The 15855-nt window shown below is 50.7% G+C and overlaps 1 protein-coding gene across 1 annotated transcript in view; it reads right to left on the reverse strand.

Moving 5' to 3' along the window:
- ZCCHC14 (zinc finger CCHC-type containing 14) overlaps positions 1-15855 on the reverse strand; it is a 799037-nt gene that overhangs the window by 526767 nt on the left and 256415 nt on the right. The gene's annotated exons all lie outside the window — the stretch shown is intronic.

The following is a 15855-nucleotide window of genomic DNA, read 5'->3' on the forward strand; positions in this document are numbered from 1 at the left end:
AGGAAAGATACAAGAATCACAGATTTGAGTTGGCAGAAGTCATGTGAGTGCAGAAGAGCTTCAAATAAAGTCAAAAGAACTGTTGAAGGCCAATCCTATTTATGGGCCATGAAGGCAACATGTTCTAGGAGGTCAAATAAAAGCCGAAGGCAGTACCTACAGTTCACAGATTTTATTGGACATGGAAGGGGCTTGACAGCTGTACAACGGGGAAGAAAATCTCAAGAAGCGTCAAGGCTCTACTTATATCATGGGACGGGAGTGTCCTCTGAAATCATTCAAAGTTAAAGTTCCAAAGGTAAAAATAAATAAATAAACCTCACTATTTTTGGAGGCTATCACAAATTCCTTGACAGAGGCATACAGCATTTTGGGCCAGAAACCCCAGTGGGGTAGATCCGGAAAAGAAGTAGCAACAAGACCTGCCACGGCCAAAGAGCCAGGAATAGAAAAAGGTGCTCAATAAATGTGTTAGACACACACCAAAGGAAAATAAATATTGGCTGGGCATAAAAATAACTATCGAACACCTACAGAAAGTGAGCAACATACACCCCTGCTGCAAAATAGAGGACTGTGTAGAGATGGACAGACCCAATGAAGAGAAGTAGATGGAGGAACCCAAAAAACAGAAGAACTTAAATATGACCGCTCAGGAAATCGAGGGAGAGGGGCTTCAGAATGAGCAGTCAGCGGCAATGTAGCATGTAGAGGGAGGGGTGACACTCAAATGCAAACTGAGGCCAACATGCCTGATATCCTTTATATATGTGCTGCAAATAGGCTTGATGTATTCAGAACCATGGACATACTGGTTCACAAAGGGTATAATGTTGTTTTTGGGACTTTGGACCACCCTGCCACTGTCCGTTATGGGCAGGGTAGCAGTGAGCAAAATGGTCTCAAAGCCCCGCTGAGTCTACACCCTGCAGAATTCATTCTGCACGTTGCACAAGTTACTACTTGTGTAACGATATATCTGTAAGAGACATTAGTTAGTATTAGATTCCTTACATTAGAATATCCCCAGGCGTCAGACTGGATCCGGAAATTTTTGCGTAGCAGTACCATTGCGCGTCGGTAGGCGTCGTCTGCGGCTCCGCGTCCGTCGTCGGCATCGTGGGCGCCGTGATGACGTCGTCGGAGTACTTAGACGCCGCCTCCGCGTGCTGACGTCAGTTCTTAGACACAGCTTTTCCGCGCCAGAAACGCAGAGCCATGTTAAAAACCAACACTGGTGCCATTGAAACTAGGGCCCTGAAGGGGACAACCCTAACCCTAGATATTGGTTCGCAGAACGGGGAGGATGGGTGGGTCGGTAAGGAATCTAATACTAACTAATGTCTCTTACAGATATATCGTTACACAAGTAGTAACTTGTCCATCTGAAAGAGACACGTTAGTATTAGATTCCTTACCTTAGAATAGATACCCCAGCAATACCAACCCCGGTGGTGGGTCTGCGAACCAATAATCACACCAGAAAGTCCTGGAGGACGGAACGGCCAAAGAAGCCATCCCTCCGGACTTGACTGTCCAGGCAGTAGTGTCTCGCAAACGTGTGCAGCGATGCCCACGTAGCTGCCTGACAGATGTCTTGTAAGGGCACACCCCTGCCCAGGGCAGTGGTAGTCGCCGTCGCTCGGGTAGAATGAGCCCGCAGTCCAACCGGGGGCTCCTTCCTAGCCAAGGAGTAGCATGCCTGGATACAGAGGATGATCCACCGGGAGATGGTCCTCTTGTGCACCGCTTTCCCCTTCTTAGCGCCCACGTAACCAACAAAGAGTTGGTCATCCACCCGGAACTGGCGTGTGCGATCCAAGTAGAATGAGAGCGCACGTTTTGGGTCCAGACGGTGGAGCCGCTCTTCCTCTTTAGAGGGATGCGGTGGCGGGAAGAAGATTGGCAAGGTGATAGCCTGCCCGATGTGAAAGGCCGTGACAACCTTGGGCAGGAAAGAAGGTTTGGTACGAAGCACCACTTTGTCCGGATAGACGGAAAGGAAAGGTGGAGTACAAGAAAGAGCCTGGAGCTCACTCACTCTCCTGGCAGAGGTGATGGCAACCAGGAAAGCAGTCTTCAAAGTCAGAAGGCGAAGAGGACAGTTGTGAAGTGGCTCAAAGGGAGCGCACATCAGCAATGTTAAAACCAGGTTCAAGTCCCACTGAGGCATCACAAACGGAACAGGAGGAAACGTGTGAGTGATGCCCTTAAGAAATCTGTTTACAATAGGGGACTTGAACAAAGAAGGCTGATCAGGTAGCCTGAGAAAGGCTGAAAGGGCAGAAAGGTAGCCCTTGATAGTGCCCAGAGCAGAGCCCTGCTGGGCAAGAGAAAGAAGGAAGAGAAGAACCTCAGAAAGAGGGGCAGAAAGAGGATCCACAGCCTTTGCTGTGCACCATGCCACAAATCTGTTCCACCTGCAGGCGTATACCGACTTTGTGGAGGGACGCCTGGCTGCCAGAATGATGTTACAGACTTCAGGAGGCAAGTCAAATGGCCTCAACTGTCGCCGCTCAATCTCCAAGCATGGAGGTGGAGACTGGACAGGTTCGGGTGGAGGACCGTCCCCTGCTGCTGCGACAGAAGGTCCTCCTGAAGAGGCAGACGAACTGGGGGATCGACTGACAGACTGAGTAGCTCTGGATACGAGTACCTTCGAGCCCAGTCCAGAGCCACAAGGATGACTTGGGCCCGGTCGCGCTTGATCTTCTTCAGCACTCTGGGCAGAAGTGGTATAGGCGGAAAGGCGTACAACAGACCGCAACTCCACTCGCGACGAAAAGCGTCTCCGAGCGAGTGCCGCCTTGGAAATTCCAACGCGCAGAACTGATGACATTGCGCGTTCTCTTCGGTGGCGAATAGATCTAACCAAGGCTCTCCCCATCGCTGAAAGAGGCCTTGCGCCACGTCCGAGTTCAGACGCCATTCGTGATCCATCATGCACCGACGGCTGAGCTCGTCCGCCCTGGCGTTCAGAGAACCTGCCAGGTGTTGAGCCACCAGGGTCACGCCCTGGCGTTCCAGCCATTGCCAAAGGCGAAGAGCCTCTTGACAAAGGATCCACGACCCCACCCCGCCTTGTTTGTTGCAGTACCACATGGCGGTGGTGTTGTCCGTGAACACCTGCACTACACTCCCCCGGACAGAGGGGAGGAATGCCTTCAGTTCCAGACGAATCGCCCTGAGCTCCAACAGGTTGATGTGGAGCCGGGTCTCCGCCGGAGACCAGAGGCCTCTGATCTCCGCCTCTCCCAAGTGGCCTCCCCAGCCCTGGAGGGACGCGTCCGTCACAACTACGTGCTCCGGTTGGGGAAGGGAGAGGGATCTGCCGCTGACCCAATCGCGGTCCGTAAGCCACCACTGCAGCTGTCTCGCAGTGCCCTCCGAGATCAGGACGTGGTCGGATAGGTTGCCCTGATGCTGGGCCCACTGAAACTTCAGGTCCCACTGCAGAGCCCGCATCCGCCACCTGGCGTGATGCACCAGTAGGATGCAGGAGGCCATCAGCCCCAGAAGCCGCAGCGTCAACCTGACCGAAACCCGGGATAACGGCTGAAAGATGGGAATCAGAGCCTGAATATCCCGGACCCGCTGTTCGGGCGGATAAACCCGAAACCGCGCCGAGTCCAGAACCGCTCCGATGAAGAGGAGCTTCTGAGAGGGACACAGGTGTGACTGGCACATTGATGGAGAACCCCAGCAGGTGCAGGAGGTCTGCCGTCGTCTGGAGGTGGCGGACGACCGTCTGGGGCGAGCCTGCCTTCAACAACCAGTCGTCGAGGTAGGGGAAGACTGAAACCCCTAACCTGCGCAGATGAGCTGCGACCACCGCCATCACCTTCGTGAACACCCGTGGGGCGCTGGTAAGGCCGAAGGGGAGCACGGTAAACTGAAAGTGCTCGTGGCCCACCATGAACCGCAGGTAGCGCCGGTGGGCAGGCAGGACGGGGATATGAAAGTAAGCGTCCTGCAAGTCCAACGCTACCATCCAGTCTCCTGGGTCCAGGGCAGCCAGGACCTGAGCCAGTGTCAGCATCTTGAACTTCTCCTTCCGGAGGAAGCCGTTGTCGTTCCGTAGGTCCAAGATAGGGCGTAGGCCCCCTTTGCCCTTCTTGGGTACCAGAAAGTAGTGGGAGTAGCAACCACACCCTACTTCTGGCCCAGGAACGCGCTTGATGGCCCCCTTGGCCAAGAGGGCCGTAACTTCCTCCTGCAGAAGTCGCAAGTGATCCCCCGATACACGGTGGTTCTGCGGTGGCATGGCTGGAGGAGTCGCCTCGAAGGGGAGGGAGTAGCCCCTTCGGACGATTTGCAGCACCCACCTGTCCGATGTGACAGTGCGCCAGTGGAGGAGGTGATGGCGAACCCTGCCCCCCACTGGCGTCACATGGGCCTGAAAGCACGGACTAGGAGGGTTTAGAGGCGGATGCTGCGGGGGAAGGTGTGGACTGACCTCGCCGCTGCCCCCTACCACCTGGACGGCGGTTCCCACGGCCGCCACCGCGTTGGGTATTGCCCTGCGGTGTGTGGCTGGTGGCATGTGTGGGCGCACCCCTTCCGTGGCCACGAAAGGAGTGATAGGCAGCCGATTGCTGGCGCTGGCCTGAGAGGCCTAAGGACTTGCCCGTAGCCCTGGAGTCCTTAAAACGCTCAAGCGCATGGTCTGCCTTGTCGCCAAAGAGGCGACGGCCATCAAACGGCATGTCCATAAGCGTGTTCTGGACATCTGCCGAGAAGTTGGCGGACCTCAGCCAGGCGTGGCGTCTGACCGCCACCGTCGTTGCCATCGCTCTGCCCAGTGAGTCAGTGGTATCCAGCCCACACCGGATGGAATACTTGGCTGCATCCCGGCCCTCCACAAGGGCTTGGCCGAGTTTGGCCCGTACCTCCAACGGACACTCTGGCAGCACTTCCGCGACCTTATCCCACACAGAGTGGGTGTAACGTCCCAAGAGGCAGGCGGTGTTAGAAGACCGCAGGCCTAGGCTAAGGGATGAGAAGATCTTCTTCCCATACTGGTCATACCTCTTGGATTCCCGGTCCGGGGGGGCGGACGGGAATGCGGTCTGGGAATTGGAGGCCTGGATGACCAGGCTCTCGGGGGTAGGGTGGGAGGACAGGAAACATGGGTCGCCCGGGGCGGGGCGGTGGCGTCTGGCCACGTTCCTATCTACGGGCAAACCCGTAGCGGGCTTGGACCAAGTGCCCAGAAGAACGTTGGTCAAGGCCTCATTAAAGGGCAGCAGAGGCTCGGCCGAGCTTGACTGCGGTTTAAGGACCTCAGTGAGGAGGTTAGTCCTCACGGCCGCGACGGGGAGCTCAAGGCCCAAGGCCTTGGCAGCCCTCATCAGCACCACACTATAAGTTGCCCCCTCCTCCGATGCCACGGAAGGAGGGGAGACAAAACCAGTGTCTGGAGAGGTGTCCAGGCCACTGGCCTCCCCAAGGTCTCCTGCCCAGTCCTCATGAGACTGACACTCCCTGGTCAGAGGGTCCTCAGACCCCTCCCAGTCCTCTTCATCACCCATCTCCTGAAATTCAGGGTTCTCATCTAATGGGGCCTGTTCGTAGAGATGGAACTCTCCAACCGGCGTCTGGAGCGGCGCCCACGGGGCCGTCCCGACGCCGGAACAGGAACGAAGGTGGAACCGGGGACGGCGCCGCCTGAGGCCGGCGCCGGAGGTGACACCTGAAGGTCCGACGCCGGGGAGGTCGTCAGATCCACCGGCGACGAACCAGATCCCGAAGGAGGACCAGCGGCATCCTGCGGCGCCGGGCCCGAAGGCGTCGGCGGCGTCGGAACAACTGGACCCCTCGGCGCCGGGCCCGAAGGCACCGGCGGCGTCGGGATAACGGGGACCTGCGGCGCCGGGCCCGAAGGCGGCGGCGGCGTAGGGGCCAAAGCACCCGACGGCGTCGGGGCCGGAGCCGCCAACCCGCTAGGGCCCCCAGACGGGTCCGCTGGGCCCGAAGGCGCCGCGGAGCCCGTCGGAGGAGAGAGTTTCCTCATGGTTATGAGGAAGCGCTCGACCTCCTCCGGCGACGCGTTCAGCCCAGGGACCGGAAGGTGTGGAGCTGGACGCGGCGCCCGCGACTCCGACGGAGCTGCGTGGGCGGTGTCACCCGAACCCCCGGCCGCATCGCGCGAGCGTCGGGGGGAGTCCGAGGAGCGATGACGCCGCTTGGACTTCTTGTGCCTCTTACCTGACGACGACTTCGACCCGGAGGATTGCGGCCTACTCTCGGAGCTGTGATGGCTCCGAGCCCGCGACCTGTCCCTCGACCTCCCACGGGATCGGGGCCGACTGCCGGAGTTCGAGGCGCCTACGGGACCGCTCCCGCCTGGCTTTCGAAGAGAGGGCCCGGCAGTCGGAGCAGGCCTTGTCGTCGTGGTCGACGCCCAAACACGACAAACAGATGCGGTGAGGATCCGTGACCGACATCAGCCGGTTGCAATCGTCACAAGGCTTGAAGCCGGGCATCCCTAAAGGCACCGTTTCGGAGTCGAGAGACTCGAAATAGCAATCAAAAAGGATCAAAAAAGTTAGTCAAAAAGTGACTAGGGTTACTGCTTTTTCCAGATCTGCGCTTGCTGGCGCGGAAAAAATAAGAACTGACGTCAGCACGCGGAGGCGGCGTCTAAGTACTCCGACGACGTCATCACGGCGCCCACGACGCCGACGACGGACGCGGAGCCGCAGACGACGCCTACCGACGCGCAAGGGTACTGCTACGCAAAAATTTCCGGATCCAGTCTGACGCCTGGGGATATTCTAAGGTAAGGAATCTAATACTAACGTGTCTCTTTCAGATGCCACCCTCGCGGTTTCGGAATATTGACAGTCTATTGGTGACCGGTGTGGACGGGAAGGAGAAGCTGAGTCAGCCTTGAGATCGTGAAATTAGATCCCAGACAGGGGGGCCGTGGCCTTCCAGTCCTCAAACTATATTATCTGGCTGGCCTACTGCAATATGCTGCTCTGTGGAGCAAGAAGGGCTAGAACTAGGAAAAGAAACTGTCGGAGTCCGTTGAGGTGGCTGACCTCCCTCAGTTGTTCATGTGTGGTTGAGCACTTCCAGCGGGTTCCTCCTTTGTGGTCACACTGGTGGTGCTGGCATGGGAGAGGGCTGTCGGACAGGTAATAAGTCGAGCACCCTATGCCAAGGTCCTTCCAATTTGGTGGCTATGTCAGTTTGTGCACATGTGGGACTCCATGGAACTCTCGAGGTGGCTATCCGGGGGCTGCCAGAAAGCGGGAGACCTTTTTTTCCAACAGCACCTTCATGTCCCAGGAGGAAATGGGTACACACTTTGGGATAGGTGGAGGGCAGTTCTTACATTATGCCAGTATTCCACGCACAGCCCAAGACATTTGGATGACATTTTTGGAGGAGCCGGGAGAATCCCAGGTGTTACAAGTGATATCGGACTGTGGATCCATACAGGGTATAATATTTTGATTAAACGCAGCACGATGGACTAATTAACACAGCCCTTAAGCGCACCGCTTGGGAAGAGGGTTTAGGATCCCCGTTTACAGACAGTGAATGGAGGAGGATCCTGGCGCAGGTGCGTGAAGGTGGCTAGTAATGCCTGGTTTAAGCTGATGCAATTCTATTACATACATAAAGCTTAACCTTACACTGCAACGCCTGCATAGAGTCTACCCGACAAGACCAACGGGATGCACTTGCTGCAGTACACTTCCGGCTGACTTTTGGGATATCATGTGGAACTGTCCGCTGTTACAACAGTTTTGGGAAGAGCTAATAAGTGAACTGAGCAGAGTAACACATGTGAAGTAAGAACTCACAATCGGTCATTGCCTAATGGGGCTGTTACCTTTCCCTAAGAGAAAAAAATGCAGTACAAATTTGCCCATTTGGGGGTTTGTCTTAGCCTGGAGATCCAATGCTATACAATGGGCTAGGCCGACCCCTCCGTATGGACCAAGTGATGGCTGGATCTCCTGAAGTGGACAGTGGCTGAGGACTGCAGACTCTGGAGAGTCCGTACTGACAATGATGCGGAGCAGGACCTTGAGTTCTGGGGTAGTATGATCAATAAATTGCATGATGGCGGTAAGGAGGAAGATTCTAAGGCCAGTGTGTCGGAGAGAAGTTCTACTGCTCCGCCCTTGCCAACTGCCGCTCCACTTGTCCTCAACCAGTTACTGGGACCCACCGGTGCACCCTCGCTCGGAGGTTGTTTGTGATCAGGAGGCATGCGCAGGTGCTGCCAGAGTCAATGGCCCATGAATGGAGACACTTCTCAAAATGTGCATGTGTGATGTCTGAATGGTTTGTGTGCGATTTCTGCCCTCTTCTTAGCGGCAGTTTCTCTCCTTGGCTCCACTTCCCCTCTGCCTCACATACCTCCATACAGAAAATGCAACAGTCAACAAATAATAATAGTGTTCTTTACCTGCACCTGCTGCAGATGCAGAATGACACTGGAATTGCACTGTTTATCCGTTATATTTGTGTCATGGGCTGATTGCTGCAGGATGACTCCTCAAAGAGTCTTGTACTCAAGAGTACTAGATCACTGTATTCCATTGAATACTTTGTAAAACTCAATAAATAAGTTTACAATTAAAAAATGTTGCTTTGGGAGCCTTTAGAGGTCTAGCCCTCATAGTTGACAGTAGGGGAAAGGTTGTTCTGAATGAAGGCAGAGAGAAGTGGGTAACCCATACATACAGACACACATCTTGGGTTTCATGCTTTGCATGGAGAAAGGGATTGAAAGCACTGCCCCAGAGTCGACAGAATGTCAACACTGAATGCTGTTACATATAGTGTCAAAAGAAAGGGGAGCTAACTATTACACGCACACACAGGTTCTCCTGCTGTGACAAGATCAGCACTGCTTCAGAACCAAGGAGTTACCTTAATAGTATTTTTCCTGGGGTGGGAAGAAAATGTTAGAGGTGGCTACTGATATCAATCAAAACAGTCCTACACAGATAGAAGTTTATTAGTTAAGGAAAGTAGATTATTAGAAGTTAGGGGGGCTCTCAATGGGGAACAACTGAAATTAGCAGCAATCCAAGAGTCCAACCAGGGACAGGAGCTTCTTAGCTGCATGCTTCAGATAATTCTGGTTTGGAACTCGGGCCACTGGTGATTGGAGGGGATCTGAACCTCCTATTAGACAGCAATTCTGATACGAATCAGAATAGGACTGGGGTTGGTAGCTATATCACCAGCAAAGAGGGCACAACTGCTTTACCTGAGAGTGGTAGACGTTTGAAGGACTACGCCCAGTGTAAAATCTATATGTCCCCACAGAAGTGTTAAAGGTGAGCGAAAACGTCTAGAGTCCTCATTTTTTAAATTTCGTCTCCACCAGTCCGTCCCAAACCCGTAACATGGTCCTCCTCACTAGAGACATGTAGAGCTTTGAAGAAAAGAATAAACTGACTTGAGGAATTCTCAAGGTCGAGAGAGTTGCAATCGACGTCGTGCAAATGCTCTTTGTGTGAACCATTGTCTTTGGTAACAGGAAGAATACAAGTTACTTACCTGTAACTGTAGTTCCCCAGAATTGGAAGCTTTCATAGATTCACATGCCTGAATCATTCCCCTGATCAATTCCCCTGATCATTCCCCTGATCAATTTCTAAAGCCAATAGTACAGCGAACACCAACATACTTAAAGGATACTCGAGATCTGTTGAATCAGCTTACAGGAATGAGCTTCAATACAGACACAATGCTACTAGTAGGGTTAGACGTGGAGTCGCTTTATACCAGCCTACCACAAAAGGAAACGTTACAAACCCTGGAAGATATCCTATTTTTGGAGGAATGGAACCATAAAACTCCATGCCACTTTGTACTAGAGTGTTGCCGATTAGCACTAACCGACAACTATTTTGAATATAACGGCACTCTCTTTGTACAGAACCATGGCACTTCCATGGGAAGTGTGTTTGCACCATCAGTTGCAGGACTCTATGTTAGCGAGTTCGAATCAAGACACAGTCTCAACAATACGAATCCATTTTTTACCAATATTTTGTTCTGGAAACGATATATTGATGATATTGTAATGGTGTGGAATAATGACAGAGATTTAAACTTGTTCATGGAGTGGCTTAACCAAAGAGACGTGTGCTTAAATTTCACGTCCATAGCAGATCACCATAGCCTGGATTTTCTGGATATAACAATTTTTGTTGAGAATGGGTTGATCGAAACGAAAACATTTTACAAACCAACAGCGAAAAACAGTCTATTGTCATACAAAAGTTTTCACCCCAAACCACTCCGTGAAAACTTACCATACAGCCAGTTCTTGAGACTCAAGAGGAATTGTAGTAAGAAAGGCGACTACAATAAGCAAGCTAGAGAACTGAGCCAAAAATTACTGAAGAGAGATTATCCACCATCGACAATAGCGAAATGCCAAAAAAGAGCAAAACACCAGCCCAGGGAATGCCTACTCCAAACGACAGTGAAGGAACCAACAACTAATCTTGTGACGTGTGTAACAACTTACAATCCAGCATCATACGCCGTACAGAAAATTGTCAACAAAAATTGGCGAATCTTGACATCTGGCAAGATAGATTGGCCTAAACCTAGATTTGCAAATAAAAGAACTCAAAATATAAAAGACATCCTTGTACATACACGACCACGGCAAAATAAAAAACACAAAGTGGTAAGAAGTATAAGTATGGTCCCAATAGTGGGCCATTACCCTTGGGGTACCTGTGTGGTGTGTAGACTAACTACAGTAACAAAAACTCTTCAATTGACGGACACATTGCTCTGGACACTGAGGCAGCACACTAATTGTAACTCGTCTCATGTTGTATATATGATACTTTGTCCGTGTGGAAAGAAATATATCGGAATGACTTGCAGAAAAGTCTAGCTAAGGATTGGCGAGCACAAAAGTAATATCAAAACAAAGAACACAACGAAATTGTGTGCTCATTTTGTAGAACAAGGACATCAAGTGGAAGATCTCAGATGGACCGTAATAGAGAGGTTACAAAATAAAACCCACAATACAGAAAGAATCCTATTCGAAAAGGAACAAAGATGGGTAGACCGCTTGAAAACAAACATAACTGGACTTAATGATGATGTGCCCTGGCACGAATTTGCCAACACCTGAATGACTTCCCTATGAATTTATACACATAATGAATAGGGAGACCATAAGAGAAAGGACAGTTGGATAAACCATCGCAGGAGTCTGTCTTCACTACTTATTGCTCTGAACAAAAGGCAAAAACAAATCAAATGTACCTTTGATACGTATGGAACATAATATTTCACACTCAATCCAGGCGAAAGTAATGGGCAATTCCTTTCTAACCGACAAAACAGAAGACGAGTGTCTGTCTTCCATTTTCATCATTGCCCATAAAGTTAATGACACCCGTTGTTCTACTTGATATGTCACAAGCGTGAATACAAAACGATTGCTTAAATGAAGTCCTTTCGTATTTTAACAAAACTATGAGTAGCGTTCAAATTTAACTTCTACCACTAAAGAACAAGTTACTTACCTTCGGTAACGCTTTTTCTGGTAGATACAATATCTGCCTGTGGATTCCTCACATTGTGAATATCCCCCTGCGTCAGCAACATTCGGAAATTCTTTTCGTAGCTTCGCGCCGACGTGGACTCGGACGTCATAGAGGCACGACATCGCTCGCGACTCCGCTGACGTCACCGACGCCTATAACAGGCCCACGCCGGCGTGATGACATCAGTTCCGCCCTTTTTTCTGTGCCTTCGAGGCACACGGACTGACCAATGACAGTAGACATATACACAGTATACGCAGTACAAATATCAAGGTAACACACAAAGTGTGAAGCAAATGCAATAAAACATTTGACAATAAAATAAATACATAATAGAAACACTGGCATAGAAGAGTGGACAACGGGGAGGCGGGTGGGTCAGTGAGGAATCCACAGGCAGATATTGTATCTACCAGAAAAAGCGTTACCGAAGGTAAGGATAAGTTACTTACCTGTAATCCTAGTTCTCTTCCAGGGGTATCCTCAAAGTCATAAGCACTGAATATTCCCGCCCATGTGCGGGACCCCGGAAACAATATAAAAATATATATGTATAAAACACATATATCTCGCTCCACATATATGTATGTACATATATCATTTTTCTCACATCAATGCAGCCCCAAAACTGAGGCTAAACAATGCAAACACATATACATGAACTGCAATTAGTAAGGAATCAAAAAACACATTAGGTCAAAAAATCCTTGAACTTTGTGTTTTAATGAGTCAAACCACTCATAAATCCTGAAAATTGCTTATAAATAGACATTGTTAGCCCTCAGGCTGCATTGTAAAACAATATCATAGAAAATGAAAACATTTTCACAATAACTGGCACCGTGCCTTTAAGGCAGCCATGACCCCAGGCTTCCCATCATGCCTCAGGGGTGACAGTTAGGTCAGTTGTTCTTTGCATAACCCTGAAGACAGGGCTCAACCACAAGATTGAAAACAAAACAGTACCAAATCTCATTTACCTGGGGAGGCGGGTGGGTTGCTTATGACTTTGATGAGGATACCCCTGGAAGAGAACTAGGATTACAGGTAAGTAACTTATCCTTCTCTTCCAGGGGATCCTCATCAATAGTCATAAGCACTGAATAGAATAGCAAGCCCATCAACCACCTGCAGGTAAATGAGAAGTACATGACCCAACCAATCATAACAGCCAAAAGAAATTCTAGCTGTTAAACAGATTCCTCAGGGAGGCCTGGCCCACCTGGGTATCTGCTCTCGTGTCAGAATCTAGACAGTAATGTCTGGTAAATGTATGGACAGACCTCCAGGTCGCCGCTTTACAAATCTCAGACATGGGCACATCCTGCAGGTAAGCCGCCGTGGCTGCTCTACCTCTAGTAGAATGCGCCTTAGGGGAACCCCCTAAAGTCTTCTGTGCCAATTGGTAAGCAAGCTTGATACACGAAACGATCCACCTGGAGATAGAACGTTTCGAGGCTGCATGACCAGTCCTGATCGAACCGTAGTTCACAAACAATTGATCAGAATGTCGAATAGACTTGGACCTGTCCAGATAGAACTTAAAAACCCTTTTCAGGTCCAGAGAGTGTAATGCCCTCTCAGCTGGAGTAGAGGGATTAGGAAAGAAAATGGGTAAAGAGATAGACTGATTGACATGAAAATCTGATACCACTTTAGGCAGGAAAGAAGGATGCGTTCTAAGCACCACTCTGTTCAGATGAAAAACCGTATACGGTTCTTTAGTACATAGGGCCTGAATTTCGCTCACCCTACGGGCTGACGTAATCGCTATCAAAAAAGCCGCTTTCCAGGAAATATGCTGTAAAGAAGCTTTATGAATAGGCTCAAAAGGTGAACCCATCAATTTTGATAGGACTAGGTTCAGCTCCCAAGGCGGAGCAGGAGGCCGAACAGGAGGGTACACTTTCTTTAGACCCTGTAGGAAATCTTTTACTGCAGAAAGCTGAAAAAAAGAAGTTTGTGAAGGTGATCGCCTATAAGCTGTAATAGCGGCTAAATGCACCTTAATGGAGTTAAACTTCAAACCTGCTTTAGTCAGGTACAACAAGTATGGGAGAACTGCTTCTTCCTGACTTTTTACCGGATTGTGACCATTCTGCATGCACCACATATAGAATCTCTTCCACTTGCATGCATACGAATGTCTAGTGGAAGGGCGTCGTGCTTCTTTCAGAATGGCCATGCAGTCCTGTGGCAGCCCTAGATGGCCGTACTGTATGACCTCAGGAGCCAAGCTGCCAAGTTCAGTGACGGAAGGTTGGGATGGTGAATCCTCCCGTTCATCTTCGACAACAGGTCCTGCCTGCATGGAAGCCTCTTGTGAGGAGACACTGATAGGTGAAGTAGGTCTGTGTACCACCATTGTCTCGGCCAGTCTGGGGCAATCAGGATCATCGTTGTGCACGAGTGGTTCAGCTTGCTCACCACCTTCGGGATCAGCGGAAGGGGTGGGAAGGCGTACACAAACTGCCCCGACCAGTCCATTAACAGAGCATTCCCTCTCGTTCCTGGTCGATAGAACCTGGAGGCGAAGCTTGGGCATTTGGTGTTTTCGTCGTCTGCGAAGAGATCTATTGAAGGACGACCCCAAGACTGGAAAATGTCGTCTAGCACTTCGTCGTTGAGAACCCAGTCTTCTCTGTCTTCGAAGTGCCGACTTAGAGCGTCCACCCTCACGTTCTGCTCTCCTGGGAGGTGGACTGCCTGAACAGACAACTTGCGAGCTAGAAGCCAATGCCAGATGCGCTGCGCTTCCAGAGACAGAGTCCTTGAGCGTGTTCCTCCCTGCTTGTTTAAATAGTACATCGTGGTGGTGTTGTCCGTCTGTACTAGAATCATTTTCTCCTGAAGCGAGGGAAGGAACGCTTTGAGAGCCAGGTGAACCGCTCTCAACTCCAGCAAGTTGATATGATAAGTGCTTTCCTTGGGAGACCACAGACCCTGCACTTGTAGGGGTCCCATGTGCGCTCCCCATCCTTGCAATGATGCATCTGTGATGATCGTTTGTGTTGGAGGCGGTTGATGGAAGAGAACCCCCATCTGCATGTTCTGTCTCTTTGTCCACCACTGGAGGGAAGATTGAGCAACCTCCGACAAAGTGATCCGATCGTCCCACTGATCTGAGTGTTGGTCCCATTTGTCCTCCAGATCCTGCTGAAGAGGACGCATCCGAAGTCTGGCGTTCGGCACTAGGAAGATGCAGGAAGCCATCGACCCCAAGAGCGAGGCTATCTTCCGCACCTTCTGGGACCTGTGGAGAAGAACTTGTTGGCACTTGAGGGCTATCGAAAACTGTCTCTCCTCCGAAGGAAACACTTTTCCTACTTCGGAGTCTAGCAGAGCTCCTAGGAAGTGGATCCTCTGAGTTGGTTGTGATACAGACTTGTTGAAATTGACATGTAGACCTAGACGTTGACAAAGTTCTATGCATGTCTTGAATTGATTCCTTACATTGCCTGGAGTTGGACCTTTCAACAGCCAATCGTCTAAGTATGGGTATACGAAGACTCCCCTGCGGCGTAGAGCTGCCGCCACCACTGCGACACACTTGGTGAACACTCTGGGAGCCGACTTCAACCCAAACTGGAGGACTTTGAACTGGTAGTGAGAGGTCCCCACCCGGAACCGAAGGAATCTTCTGTGATCTTGCCGTATTGGAATATGGAAGTACGCATCTTGAAGGTCCATCGAACACATCCAATCCCCCTGCCTGAGATGTGGATATATCTGATGAAGCGCCAACATGCGAAACTTTTCTTTTCGTACATGCAGATTGAGTGTTCTCAAGTCCAGAATGGGCCTGTATTCTTCCTTCTGGCCCTTTTTTCTGACCAGAAAATACCTCGAGTACACTCCTTTCCCCCTTTGGGACACCGGAACTCTCTCGATGGCTTCTTTCTCGAGGAGTGTAGCTACTTCTGCTTTTAACCTTTGTAGCTGGTGACTTGATGTTGACATCGGGGAAACGTGCGGAGGTAGACGATGGAAACGAAGACAGTACCCATTCTGCAGCGTAGACAACACCCATTGATCTTTGGTGATGGCCTGCCACTCTGTCCTGTGATGCGCAATGCTTCCCCCCACTGGAGTGGGTAACGGCGCTGGGGGAAGTGAAGACTCATTGCTTCTGCTGCGCTTTATTGAAGTTGTTGCCTTGGCGCTGATTTCCATTTCCCTTGGAATTGCCCTTGCCTTTGTACTGTGTCTTTTGCTGGCCCTGCTGGTTCTGGCCTTTCTGCCATTGAGGGGTTTGAACCCTCTGCTTCGAATAACCCTTGTTGTTCGAACGGAATTTCTT

This window comes from Lissotriton helveticus, chromosome 12 (assembly GCF_964261635.1).
Source record: "Lissotriton helveticus chromosome 12, aLisHel1.1, whole genome shotgun sequence".
Lineage (NCBI taxonomy): Eukaryota > Metazoa > Chordata > Amphibia > Caudata > Salamandridae > Lissotriton > Lissotriton helveticus.